The following is a 12320-nucleotide window of genomic DNA, read 5'->3' on the forward strand; positions in this document are numbered from 1 at the left end:
ATCTATGGGAAAAGAGAGTGGATATGCTTGGACAATGTTTTATGACCCTCCCTAAATTATGGAGATAGATGCTCTAAAATGTGAGTCTACCTTATAGGCAGCAGCCTTTTAGGTCAGTAAAGCACAAAAAGGTTATGGGTTAAAACCAGATGGATTCCTTTCTGCAACAGACTGAGAGCAGATTTTCCTTGAGTCATTTAAAGGAAATGGGGAAAAAAGCTGTAGCTGAGAGAATAACGTGTGCTTTAATGTAGGGGACTGAAATGCTAGCAAAGCATTTTCCTAGGGAAAGAGCATTAACTCTCAGGATCAGAACTGTCCTGCTGGAGGTGCAGATGAAACATGACTGAGCTGAAAAAACTAACAGTATGTTGCTTTGGTTCAGCTACAACAGCAAAATAGTGAAACACTTGTAATACTAGCTATCTTACACGCTGGCCAAATTTCAGACACCTCTTTCAGAGGCATTACTAGTCTCTCAAACTTCCATCTCAGTGCAAGCCACCTGAGAGTAATAATAAATATTCCTCATTTGTTTAAACCATGAGGTTTCACTAATCAGGGCTTTCTAACTGGTTTGTGAGACCTCTCCCTGCATTTCCTCATAAGCAATCAAAAAGCTACAGGTCATTAAAAGGTTACTGTCTTATCCTCATCTCTACTGGTTCCAAGTAAATAGAAATCTTTTCCATCTGTTAATCCGCTTGGTGAGGAGAGAGGGATAGCATGGATGGCACTTCTGTGTTTGGCTGCGATGGGATTTCTGTGTGTGGCTGCAGAGGACGCTGTTACTGACCTTGTCAGATGCCCTCGAATTGAATCGCGACTCATCAAACTCTCAAGTCGTTCGGTCAGTCCCACAAAAGAGTGGCTGTGTGGTTTTAGTCTGAATTATGTGCATACAGTTGAGCAGAGCCCTCTTCCCAGTGCTGTTGGGGAAGCCCTGCTATGTGCTCAGCAGCCAAGGGCATGCTGCTCCTCCGACAAGTCAGCAGTCCCTCCTTTGGCCTTCCCTGCAGAAGGTACTGGCAACATCTGTTTCCTCTTTAAATTCAAGGGTATTACTTTGATAAATGATCGAATGCAATCCTGGAGGTGGGGGGGATGTCTTACTGTCCTACCAGGACTCTGCAGTCGTGGTATCTGTTATGGTCTGTGTGAGAAATCCACATTTCTAAGCCCCGCCAGCCATAAGTAGTGAACAGCAAATCTAATTTATCTCTTGGAAAGCTGCGTGCGGACATACTTTGGAATGGAAAGCGGTATTTAGCGGTTGAGGTCCTGCACTGAAATGCAGTTAATCTGGGTTCAGTTCCTCCCTCTATCACAAGTGTCCTGCAGCCAGGGCAGGATTCAGGACCAGGATGCAACCCCCAAGGATGGGACTGAAGAGGTATTTAGGAGACTTCACTCCACTATGGTGCTCATTTAGGTACCGTATAGCCATAAAGCACACTGCTTTCCATTTCAGGTTGCAGAAAAGGGGATGGGAGACCACCAACTCACTGTCCTGCTGGGACACGGTGGAGTTAAGACAGAAAATCAATGGGGTCAGGAAAAGGGAGTAGGCAAGATGAAGCCTGACTCTTCAACCTAGGGAGGAAGGGACCACCAGGCTCTTTTCTCAGCTCCTGGAAAATTTATGTTTTTCCTGAAAATATACACGAAATTTCAAGACTTCCTGTAAAGGCACTTCAGCTTAAAGTCAGCATCTTGCGTGGTTACACTTATTTGCCTGTGTTCCTCATTGCACCACAGCTCAGCTTCAGCAGGAAGATGGAGAACAACAGCAACACCTAAGGAAAGGGGCCATATGTTCAACCTGTCGTGGTGGGTCAACCCTGGGACATGCTCCCTAGGGGAGACCTGACCATGTCAGAGCTACAGGACAAGGCAGATCCATCTCCTGTTCCTCCGGCTGGGCAGGTAAGTGCCAGCAACTCACCTCAAACCATTGCGCTCCTGAGATGTACTGAGTCTTGGGCACCTCTGAAACATGGTGATGCTGAAACTCCCCAGTTCAGGTTGAATATTGACTTGTGTTGACATGGTCTAGACATGTTTTAGAGAGGGAAGGGCCCCAAGTCTATGACTCGGGCTGTGAAAATAAACCTTATTTTTAATGGAAGCTGTCATATCATTCAACAGTCCATTCCTGGAAACCACAAACCTGATTGATAGACAATGACAGAACTGAATGGCAATTTATGAAGAGACCTTGTGAGACAGTGAAGATTCCTAAAATGGAAAGTTGTGCTGTATTAGTGGCATAATAAGGCAGCTTTTTTAGAAACTATCCATGAACTAGCTGTTCTCTGGACAATCAAATCACTCCACTGTCTGCTCACACTGCTTTTGTCAGGCTGGAATACTTCAGTGCACAAGTAAATAAATATAATGAAAAAATAACCCTGACATGCTCATTTGTCTATCTTGTCACCAGTGATCTATATTTTTGAGGATATCCTGAGATGAATGGCTGCAAGAAGACCCTGATCGTGTTATGAAAAGCACAGGCTGTCCTTTTAAGCAAGATGATAGATTTATCTGAAGGCCAAGTGTCCCTCAAGTATTAATTCCTATCTATTTTTAGGAAAAATAAGTGCTGTTTCTGGCTTCTTCATAGTGTCTCTATGATAAAGAAAATATATCCAGAGTTAAGGCTATCCAGCGCCATTATGCATACGCAGAGATGTGCGTATACACACACCCGCATGTTCCAGTCCCCGGTGCACTGCCATAGCATAGGCAGCTATAGGTAGCCTGCAAACAGCTGTAGGTTGCCTACAGACAGCCATAGGTAGCCTGCGGACAGACAAAGGCTGCCTGCAGCCCAGCACATTAGATCTGTTCTGCTTTTGAGAGCCTTACCTACTCACCATGTGTTGCGGCAGCTCCAAATCTGCTCTGAACTCGGGCAAAGCAAAATAAGTCTTAAGGCCAGGCAGGCAACAGCTATTTTTTTACTGCAGTAAAAAGGCACTGGGCCCAGATTGGAACTGTGAAGGTGAAAAATCTGACTTTTTTGTATTATCATGAGAAGAAAGAAAAAACCAAATGTATATCTGGACCCAAATCTCCAAAGATCTACCAGCATATCTGGATTTCTCCAGTGGTGATAACTTCCGTATCAACAGAATAAACTAGAAGAACAGCAGTATCCTGGTATAAACCAGGAAATTTTTGGTTGTTTAATACTTACTGTGGCAGGGCCATATAGCTCTGCCAGGCTTCAAATGCACACCAAGAGAAGTTACTCCTGTTCCTCATTTCCTCCCTCTGCCTATCTCTGCTCACTATTAATCATTAGGCAATTACATTCTTTAAGATAAATCACCACAAGTTTCTCTTCTGTAAACAGACAAACAGCTTTTCTTTGTAAAGATTGATTTAGTTGCCCTGCAATTTCCTGTTTAATTAAACAGGATCAGTCTGACAAATGCAGGTTTTTAAGCACTTTGTTTCTAGCTTCATTTCCTTGTCCTAGGAATATACAAAGGAGGGACTTATTTTCATGGCATTGAGAGGGTAGGTAGGTTAATGCCAGTCACTTTGCCCTTGGGCATTCATTAATAGCAGCTATGTATGTCTGATAATCTCATATAAGGGAACTGCCAGAGTGATTCTCTACCATCCTTTGCAGCCCTCAGCTGGTACAAAATGAGTGTCAGACCTTCCTGAGCTAGAAGATGTGTTTTGTCCAGATACGGGGCATCTTTGCCCTCCTTTCTCCTCGGCTGCATTGAGCCCTGCTCAAAGGGATGGAAACTTTGTTGATCCATGTGACAGATCTGCATGTTGGGTAGGTAAAAAAGAGGCTCCAGGGCTGCATCTTCTTCAGAGAGGTAAAGGGTCTTCTGAGACAGGGTAGGAGCTGAGAAATCTGCAGGCACAAAGCTGAGGATTATCCTTAGGTGAATTTTAGGCTGGTGGCTTAAAATGAATATGTCCCCAGACACAGCAGCAAATCGAGGGTCTGGGCTGGCAGCCCTCAGTTTGGAGAGAAGGCGACTGAGGGAGACATGGCCCTGGGCTACGAAATCATGAGAGTGGGAGATCCGGCCAGTACGGAGCTGTTCATCATGTCGTTCAAAATTAGGGCTAGGGGCACCCAGAGAATGAGCAGGAGACTGGTTTTTCAAGGAAATTTCTTTGCACAGTGGGCGGTGAGGTGCTGGTGTGGAGATGGATGGCACCGGCAGATCCAGAAAGGGATCAGCCAGATTGACTCGCCTCATGTGGGGACAGTGCGAGGGGAAGAGGCTGGGGCAGGAGGAAAGAGGACACAGCAGAACTGCTGGGTGTTATTACCTGGGGAAATGTCTGGCAGGTAGAGGAGGAGCAGGAGCACCCAGCAGGCAGCTGCAGGAAAACGTGTGCCAGAATGGCAGTGCTGCTCTCCTGGTGCCCACTGCTGTGCTAAAAGGATGTGTGCCCTTCTAAATTGATTATTGTCTTATCTCAAAACAGTCATCAAGATGAAGTTAAATGGCCTGGGAAAACAGTAGACTGTCACATTTTTATTGGCTTTCAGATAAATGGTCCCTGACACCAGAGCCATCTGCAGATTCAGTCCTGCCACTCCTTTTATTCATGCCTCTCTTTAAACGATTTCTTGAAAGGAGAAATCCAAAGGATCGTTTATCCCCTTTCAACCTCTTCCTTTGCATCCACCTGGGAATATCACTGATCACCCAATAAACAATTAGCACTCAATCTTCCCATATACTTAGTACCATTATTACACTAACCAGACAAAGGTGTCATGTTCCTCTTGCTTGTTCCTGAAATGGTAACAAAAGCAGGGATTTTTCTGGAAGGCCTTTTCTTAAATTTTCCCTTTGGGGTTTTAAAATGATCCTAATTAGCTGTTGTGACCTGAGATAACCCTACCTTGTGTTGAAAGCTGCTTGTCTTTTGTTATTAGCTCAGTTCCAGAGTAAACAGTTTGAAATGCCCTACTGGTTCATTTTAATCCCATTTGACATTTGCGTTGTGGTTGTAAGGTGTGCTAGAGCAATTCCTGACGTACAGATGTACATGGAATAAAGGGTGTTTTGGGGGTTTGGCAGAAAATGGTGGTAAAACCTCTTGCAGGGATGCAGGCTGCGCTCTCCCAGATGCCTTTTGCCCCTTCGGGATACAAAGGCAAAAGCCAAAATGTGCGCGAATGTTCTGTAAACACATGGTCTCATGTGCGATGGGAATAACAGCAATAGGATAGGTATCAGTGCTGACTGACACGTCTACGGCATCTCTGCTTTCTAGATGCAGCTCTGGTCTGCAAAATATTATAGTCCCACCAGCTTGTAGACCTCAGGTCTACTAACATATGAGTACTCCCTAATCTGTCAGACAAATTGTGCCAGAGGAAGGCCAGCACGTCAGGGATGCCCATCATCTTTGGCAGGGAGGTGGTGACAACCTCCAGGTACAGTAACGTCATCCCCCGGCACAGCGGGATATGGAGGATGTCTGACCGCAGAGTAACACTGACAAAAGTGACTCTTATCTTCCCAAAGGGTCAATCTCTCTGCACGAAAGCAGAGGTGAAGAGGTGACGCAGCAGGAGCTATCAGGCTGTGCAGGAATCGAGCGGGCTGTGGAGAGCTGGCCTTCAACGCTGCGGCAGCTGGAGCTGGAAGGGAGCGTCGCCCGTCTCTTTGAGGCTTTCCTTGCTGCTCACCCTGCTGAAACATCTTCTCCCTCAGGCTAAGTGGTTCATGGCTCTTGGCTCATTGCTGTTACAAGACATTTATGTTTCACGGCAGATGGCCTACTGCACAACTTGTTCTTTTTTTTTTTTTTTTTAACTAAGGTGGATCAGCAGGCAGTGGTTCAGTCTTGGGCAGCTCCGGGTTGAGATTTCAGTATTATCCTACAGTTCTTTAAAGCAAATGAAAGAAAAAAAAAGGGCATGGGAAAGAAATATTTTCATACTCACAAGATTTGTCAGTTTTATAGTATATTTGGTACATATTTTGTGAAGGCCAAAATATGATGTCACAAGCACCTTTAGAAAAGCATTAAAATGCAAAATAATGAGTAAACACTACAATGCTTTGTGACCGAATGTATGGCAATGCACTGACTTCAAGTGAAGCTGCATGGAATTTGACCTTGGCACAAATGATGGCGTTTCTCTACCTCCTTTCTGACCTGTGCCTTTTCAGACAATTTGTAGATTTAATTTACAATGCATTTCCATATACAGAGGAAAAGTGCTACAACTTTATCTGTCCGTGGAGTCCCAGCAGTCTCAGCTTACCAGATGTTCCTTACTCATTTAAACAGTGCATTGAGCTTTGCTTAGTATGATAATTTTGAAATGCAAAGAGTATGGGGACACATAATGAAGAGTTAGAGGTAGTGGCTGTAAGGGTAAAATGTTTCAAGGAAAAGATCTATTGCCATGTGTCCAGCTGCATTACCATAACTGTGGGTATTAATTGTTGTGCAAACACCTACAGGTCACTCTGAGCATAAACTACGTTTTGATTTCTTTTCTTAAGGCCAGAAACCTGATCAATTACCTTCATTTAAAAACAGGACCTCACTGCAGGCAAAGTCTTTATTTTGACTCAAAGCCTTGCGATTACTAGATTGGTTTTGCTGCAGCAGCTATCGCAACTGGTCCTGTGGTGAGAAGGAGGTTTGTCACCCATCGCACCAACCCATGCCAGGGCTGGTGGGAATCACTGCTCCGGCCACTGGCATTACCTCTGAGCACAAATCTGCCAGACTTATTGCTAGGGGACTGAAAATTTTGCTTGCTGCAAATGAGGGAGAGCGTGAAGAATAGTTTTTGCAGACATGCCTTCCTACCCCTAGGAGCAGGAACAACTGACCTGGTTCTCCAGGGACTGACTCCTTTTTGTAGCATTCTGGTTTTCCCTCTACTTGTGTCCAGCCCTTGCTCCCTGCAGCAGCCCAGCCCAGGCATCACCCCTGAAGCAGTTAAATGCAGCACTATCACCAGGAGCTCTGTGAGGGGCTCTGGTGAGTGCCACGCAGCGGAGCAGGGATTTAGGTGGTTGTACTACCTACAGGTCGAGAAGCAATCGCTGATGAGGGCTCACTCACCCCCTTTCCTCATCAGAGAGGCTGGAGGTGCTCACAGCCCCTTGCGGCGTGAAGGCAGAGGGAGAATATTCACGGTTACCCTGCAGAGACCTCACCTTAGAGGCTTCACCGTGAGCTTCTGCTACAAAGCCAAGAAATAAAATGGGAAGAGTTTTTACCCCTAGGGCAATAGCTTATGGTGTGACAGAACCCTCCAAGGGACACGGAGAGGTTGAGGGACCCTGGCAATGGCTGCTGAAGGGAGGTTTTAACAAGCTGAACGATGCCTGCGTCGCTCCAAGGTGCGTGGCATGTGCTGAGCAGGCATGACCATGCTCTACCTTGCATCAAAACAGACCGTAGGGGCACAGACTAGAGTCGGGCAATGGATAGAAGGTGAGTTGTCAAAGGTAAGAGCATTGACAAGCCCTGGCCAGCCTTCTTGAAAAAGAACAAGCTCAGTGAAAAACAGAAATTTCATTTTCACACAGACAAAGAAATCAGCTTTTTCACCAGTTGAAAGGCAAGCCCAGAGTTCATGTTTCCTGAAGAAGTTGAAATCTAAGAACCCACATAGTTACATGAGTATTTTTCCCTTAAAGAATGTTGGATATCTTTATTGGATTTCAAGTTTCTTAAAGTTTAGAATATGTTCACCTCCTTGCCAATAACTTGCTGAAGTCGTAAAAAATTCTCAATCTTATTCAAGTTTGCAGTAAATTATTTTTGCTACATATTTACAGCAAGGTCAATTTTTTCTCCCTGAATTTTCTTGCATATAATTCATTTGAATGGGGTGGCTTCTATGTCATCTTTAATCTTCTAAATGCATCTTATGTCCAAATTATAAATCCTAGAAAGGAGTGACCTATAATGAATTCTTAACCACAACTTTATGGCAGAACAAATACACTTCTCTAATATGCAAACTGTTAAATGTTTTCTTATCATACTAAAAGTGTGAATTAAATTATAATATGATGAAAAAGTAGCAGTTTGCAGTAATTCCAAATGTGGCAAATCTTCAGTAGTGCATAAAATTATTCAGTGAACTGTGGAAAACATCAGAGCAATTCTAGCCTTAAAGCTTTTCTTCCAACAACCAAAAAGTGCCAAAAACAAGCAAGCATAGCTAAGCATTTCATCTTGGAAGCAGCTTATTGAATTAATAAGACAAGTCAATTAATGTAATGCTCTGTTGCTTCAGGATAAAACATGAAAAGGAAAAATATGGAGCTGTTTACTGTAGTGAGATCAAGCAACCATGAAGTCTGTAAAGCTAAAGTTGCTCGTTTCTCTAAATCCTAAGGAAATGATCAGCATAGCCATTGTATATAATCTCTTTATATGTAAGTCATCTGTGAGATGTGGATCTTCTGCTGTCCAGACACTAGTTTTAATATCAATTTGCTCCTGTTATGAGTCTGTTTTGCCTCTATGCTGCATAAACTTGAAACTGAATATCCAATATCATTCATACCGGTGGATGCTGGGTTATGTTTGATGGGCTCACCTGTGTCTCAGGGCATCTTAGTGCTAATTGGTGAGGAAAGTTACCACTGAGGTGTGGAGGTATTTTGCATGGGTACTGTTGTACACTCAGTTTACCCTGTGCATTGTGGAGCAGTGAAGAAAATAGAGAGCCGCAGGTAGAAACTGTCCATATTTCAGCAGAGCAGCCTGTGTTTAAATCATGGCAAGGTTCCAATAAATTGAAAGTTAAGGTTAGTAATCTTTGCTTTCAGGTCAGTTCTTCAGTTTTCATTTAACTTAATGCTAGGCTTGTATGTGCTCAGAAATCTTGATTCTAGGTGTCTGCGAAAAGTGTCTGAGAAGAATGGAGTCAATTAGTGTTGAACAACTGGTTTTCCTATGTAATAGACCATATCTTCCCAGAAACCCTCATTATGCAAACTTTGGGTTTGATTTGAAAAAATGATAATAATCCTGATCAAGAACTTTTCCTGTTGTGAACTCCCATTTTTAAATCCTTCTACCCAAGCCACTGCCTTTGATTGCAAAGGACTAATTAGATCAGTTTAAATAGGGCTGCTGTGGGTTAATGAGGACTACAGAAAGCAACTGGCTGTTGGTAGAGGCGAGTGCCTCAATTATTCAGGCATAAGATGACTTTCATGTCTCACTGCAATTTGTGGAAAACAACTCTCCCATAGCTATTCTGGTCAAATTCTGTCGGGAGCATAAGGGCAGCGGTGGAAAAGGTAACTGAAGACAGCAACACGCTGCCCAGGTCTACGTTCACTTCATGTGGTGTGGTTGGCTTTTGGGTCTCCTTTGCAAGTGTCAGGGCTTCAAATAGTATAGCTACAAGGTAGAGTTACTGTAGTGTCCTGGTAGATGTGTGCAGTATTAAGGGAGGACCATATGGACTAGAAATTGATGACAACCATGATCTCCTAAATAATTTTTAAAGTTTTGGGCTGCTCTTCCTTATTTTGCCCCCCAGATCTTGAACAACAGTGACTGTAAAAAATCTTGTTGTCCTTATTTTCCATCGCAGCTTTATTCTGTGGTGGAGAAAGGGATGTATTGTGATCCCATCATAAGTATGTTTTGTAGGTTGCTGCTAGATGCACAGTCAAGATGTTATTGTTGAGAAAAGCCACTGTGGCAGATCTGAGAGCTTTTAAGAACTGTCTTTAACTCCACGGTCTCATAGATCATATGTAATGAGCAATCCCAAAAGCCACAATACAAATAATTATGTGGGGAAAAAAAGACATTTTTAACTCAACAGTGGGGCTGCAAGGCAACATTATGCAGCAAATACTGTGGGTCAAATCCACTTATGAAGGAAACTGATGTGCTTGGGCAGAAAACACCTGTCAACCCTTACTATTCAGTCCTTCGGGGTGAATTCAGTAACTCCAGTTTGGAGAACCTTTCTACGCAGCAGGTAAATCTATGTATGCAGGTAACTTTCCCATTTTGCTCCTGTCCCTGTCTTTCTCCTAACCCTGCTGGGTGTTGTTGAAATTTTGCTGTACCCTCCGTTGAGGTCAGTGACTAAAGGATAAAGACTAGCATTAAATATTAAACCATCTAACATGTATTTTAATTTGTAAGATATATGTGAATGCCTGGACTATCAATTCAGAATTGGCTGTTTCATTTTTTATTGCTCAGGGATACTGTTGACTCTAACAAGATGCTGCTGGAAAAAGCATTGCAAGGTGGAAGTCACAGGCTACATGGACACAACATCTATAACGAAAAATGGTAGGATTGGGCCCCCATTTTGAAATCTCCGTTCAATTCTGCTCAAATCGGAGAATTAGAAATGAGTTACAGGAGCTAGAGCTGTAAACAAATCAAAGTTGTCTGACATTAAAAAGAAAAAGATGGGATATAAAAAAGGTGTTTCAGTTATGGAGGTAGGTTGCAATACTGTTTATAATCCCATGGTGAAGCAAGGGATGAGATTAGCTTTGCTGAATAAGACCAATGGGCTCCTATCATTTGTCTTGTTTTGTATGTCAAGTAAAAGAATAGGCTTTTGTGTAAGCAGAATATCATTTTCTCTGCCTAGGACAAAGGCAGGGTGGAGATGGGCTGAAAAGGAGACAGACTGTAATAATATTTAGAAATCAGGTGCTGAGCGAGTAGAAAAGCTAACAGAGAACATGATATTCTTATAATAATCACATTTCCGCACAGCTGGGCAGAAAAGGCCACTGTAGGCTTGTAACAGTTTTAGGGCTTTGGGTGCCGGAATTCCCCCCTGCCCTTGCCTTTCTAAGTCTTCCCTTTCTCCTCTGCCAGCTCAGGAGAAAGCAGTACAAGGGCTTTCCAACTAGGGATACTGTGATTTTCCACCTTTTTTTTTTCCATCTGGTCATTGTTTGTGCTGTTTTGAGCCCATCAGCTCTTGGAAGTCAAGGTCAGAAGAAAATGAAGGCAAATGAATGAAGCATTCATTGAAGCTGCCTCTTGAAGGTGCACAGCCAGACTGTGACACTTCTATGTTTCACTAGCAGTTGCTGCGTAGCTTCTATGTCTTTGAGAGGCTGGTGGCCAAACAGAATGGGGAAAATAGCCAAGCTGCTTAAGGAAAAGCATCGTAGCCTAATCATTGCTCTTGAGCAGCTTTGAACATATATGCCACCAAACTCTGCTAAAAGAGCAGGTAATTATAATGAGGTTGTGTGCCTTCCTGAGTAGGAAAGCTTTATTTGGACTGTCGTACTGTTTTGCAAAGTCATAAGTGCCATTATCACACATACATACCCATCAGACAAATTCAGGCTAGCCTTAGATCAGTGGAAATGGGTGGAGATGCAAATATGCTTACAGTGGATCCAGTGCAGCCCCTCTGGTGGTTGGCACTCAGTGCTAAATGCTAAACTTGCCATTGGCAGAATTAAAGAAAAGCAGGAGAGTGCCTGGAGGTAGCGCTGAGAGGCAGCGATGCCTTTATGATAGGCCTCCTTCCCTGCCTACGTTCATTACTAAGACTTAAATGGGTCTCAAGGTGACCCATCGGTTACTGTTCCAGAACCAAAGCTAGTGGAATATTTGACTAAGGGTTTGAATTCAAGAGCCAAGTGCATTTTGCCTTTTAGGATTTTTGGCTATCTATCTTCAGTATTAATTCAGTATTGAGGTTCTTCATGTTGCAGAATGCTTTGAAGGTTGATGTTTAGTTTCAAAAATACTTTCAGGGAAGATTTTTTTGAAGCAGAGGAAGGACAAAGAGACCATTGTCTTCAGCCTGTAACATTTCCTAACTGTTGCTCTGCTTTACATCAGTGTCTGTGAGATACTAGTAAGGCTTTAGGGACTTGTTGCCAGATTTGTAAAAACTCTGGACTGCTTGACATGAGATACCATGTAGACTCTACAAGTCTAGATAGCAGAGTCTTTCAGAAAGAAAACGTAACTGAAAGAGCATCAGGAAAAAAAAAGCCCAGAAAAAACCTAACATGTTTGTGCTTGGATCCCATATTGTGCATTTAACAGCAACTTAGCCTTTTTTTCACTCTCTATTTCAGGTCCAAGAAAAGGCTGATCAAATCAATAGTGATAAATTTTCCCCTTGCAGAGGCACAGACTAATGGCAAGCCCACAACAGTCGGTGTGCTGGGTTGTCGGTTCCGGTCAAGGTAGACGAGGCTGTAGGAGAAACAACAAACAAGACAGGTTCAGTGAAGGTGAGGAGCTGGCAATTAACTCCTCTGCTGCAAATCAAGTACCAGTAGCATCTGCTTTGTATGCTAGGGCACACCTGAGCTGATGGA

The sequence above is a fragment of the Buteo buteo genome, chromosome 21 (genome assembly GCF_964188355.1).
Source record: "Buteo buteo chromosome 21, bButBut1.hap1.1, whole genome shotgun sequence".
Classification (NCBI taxonomy): domain Eukaryota; kingdom Metazoa; phylum Chordata; class Aves; order Accipitriformes; family Accipitridae; genus Buteo; species Buteo buteo.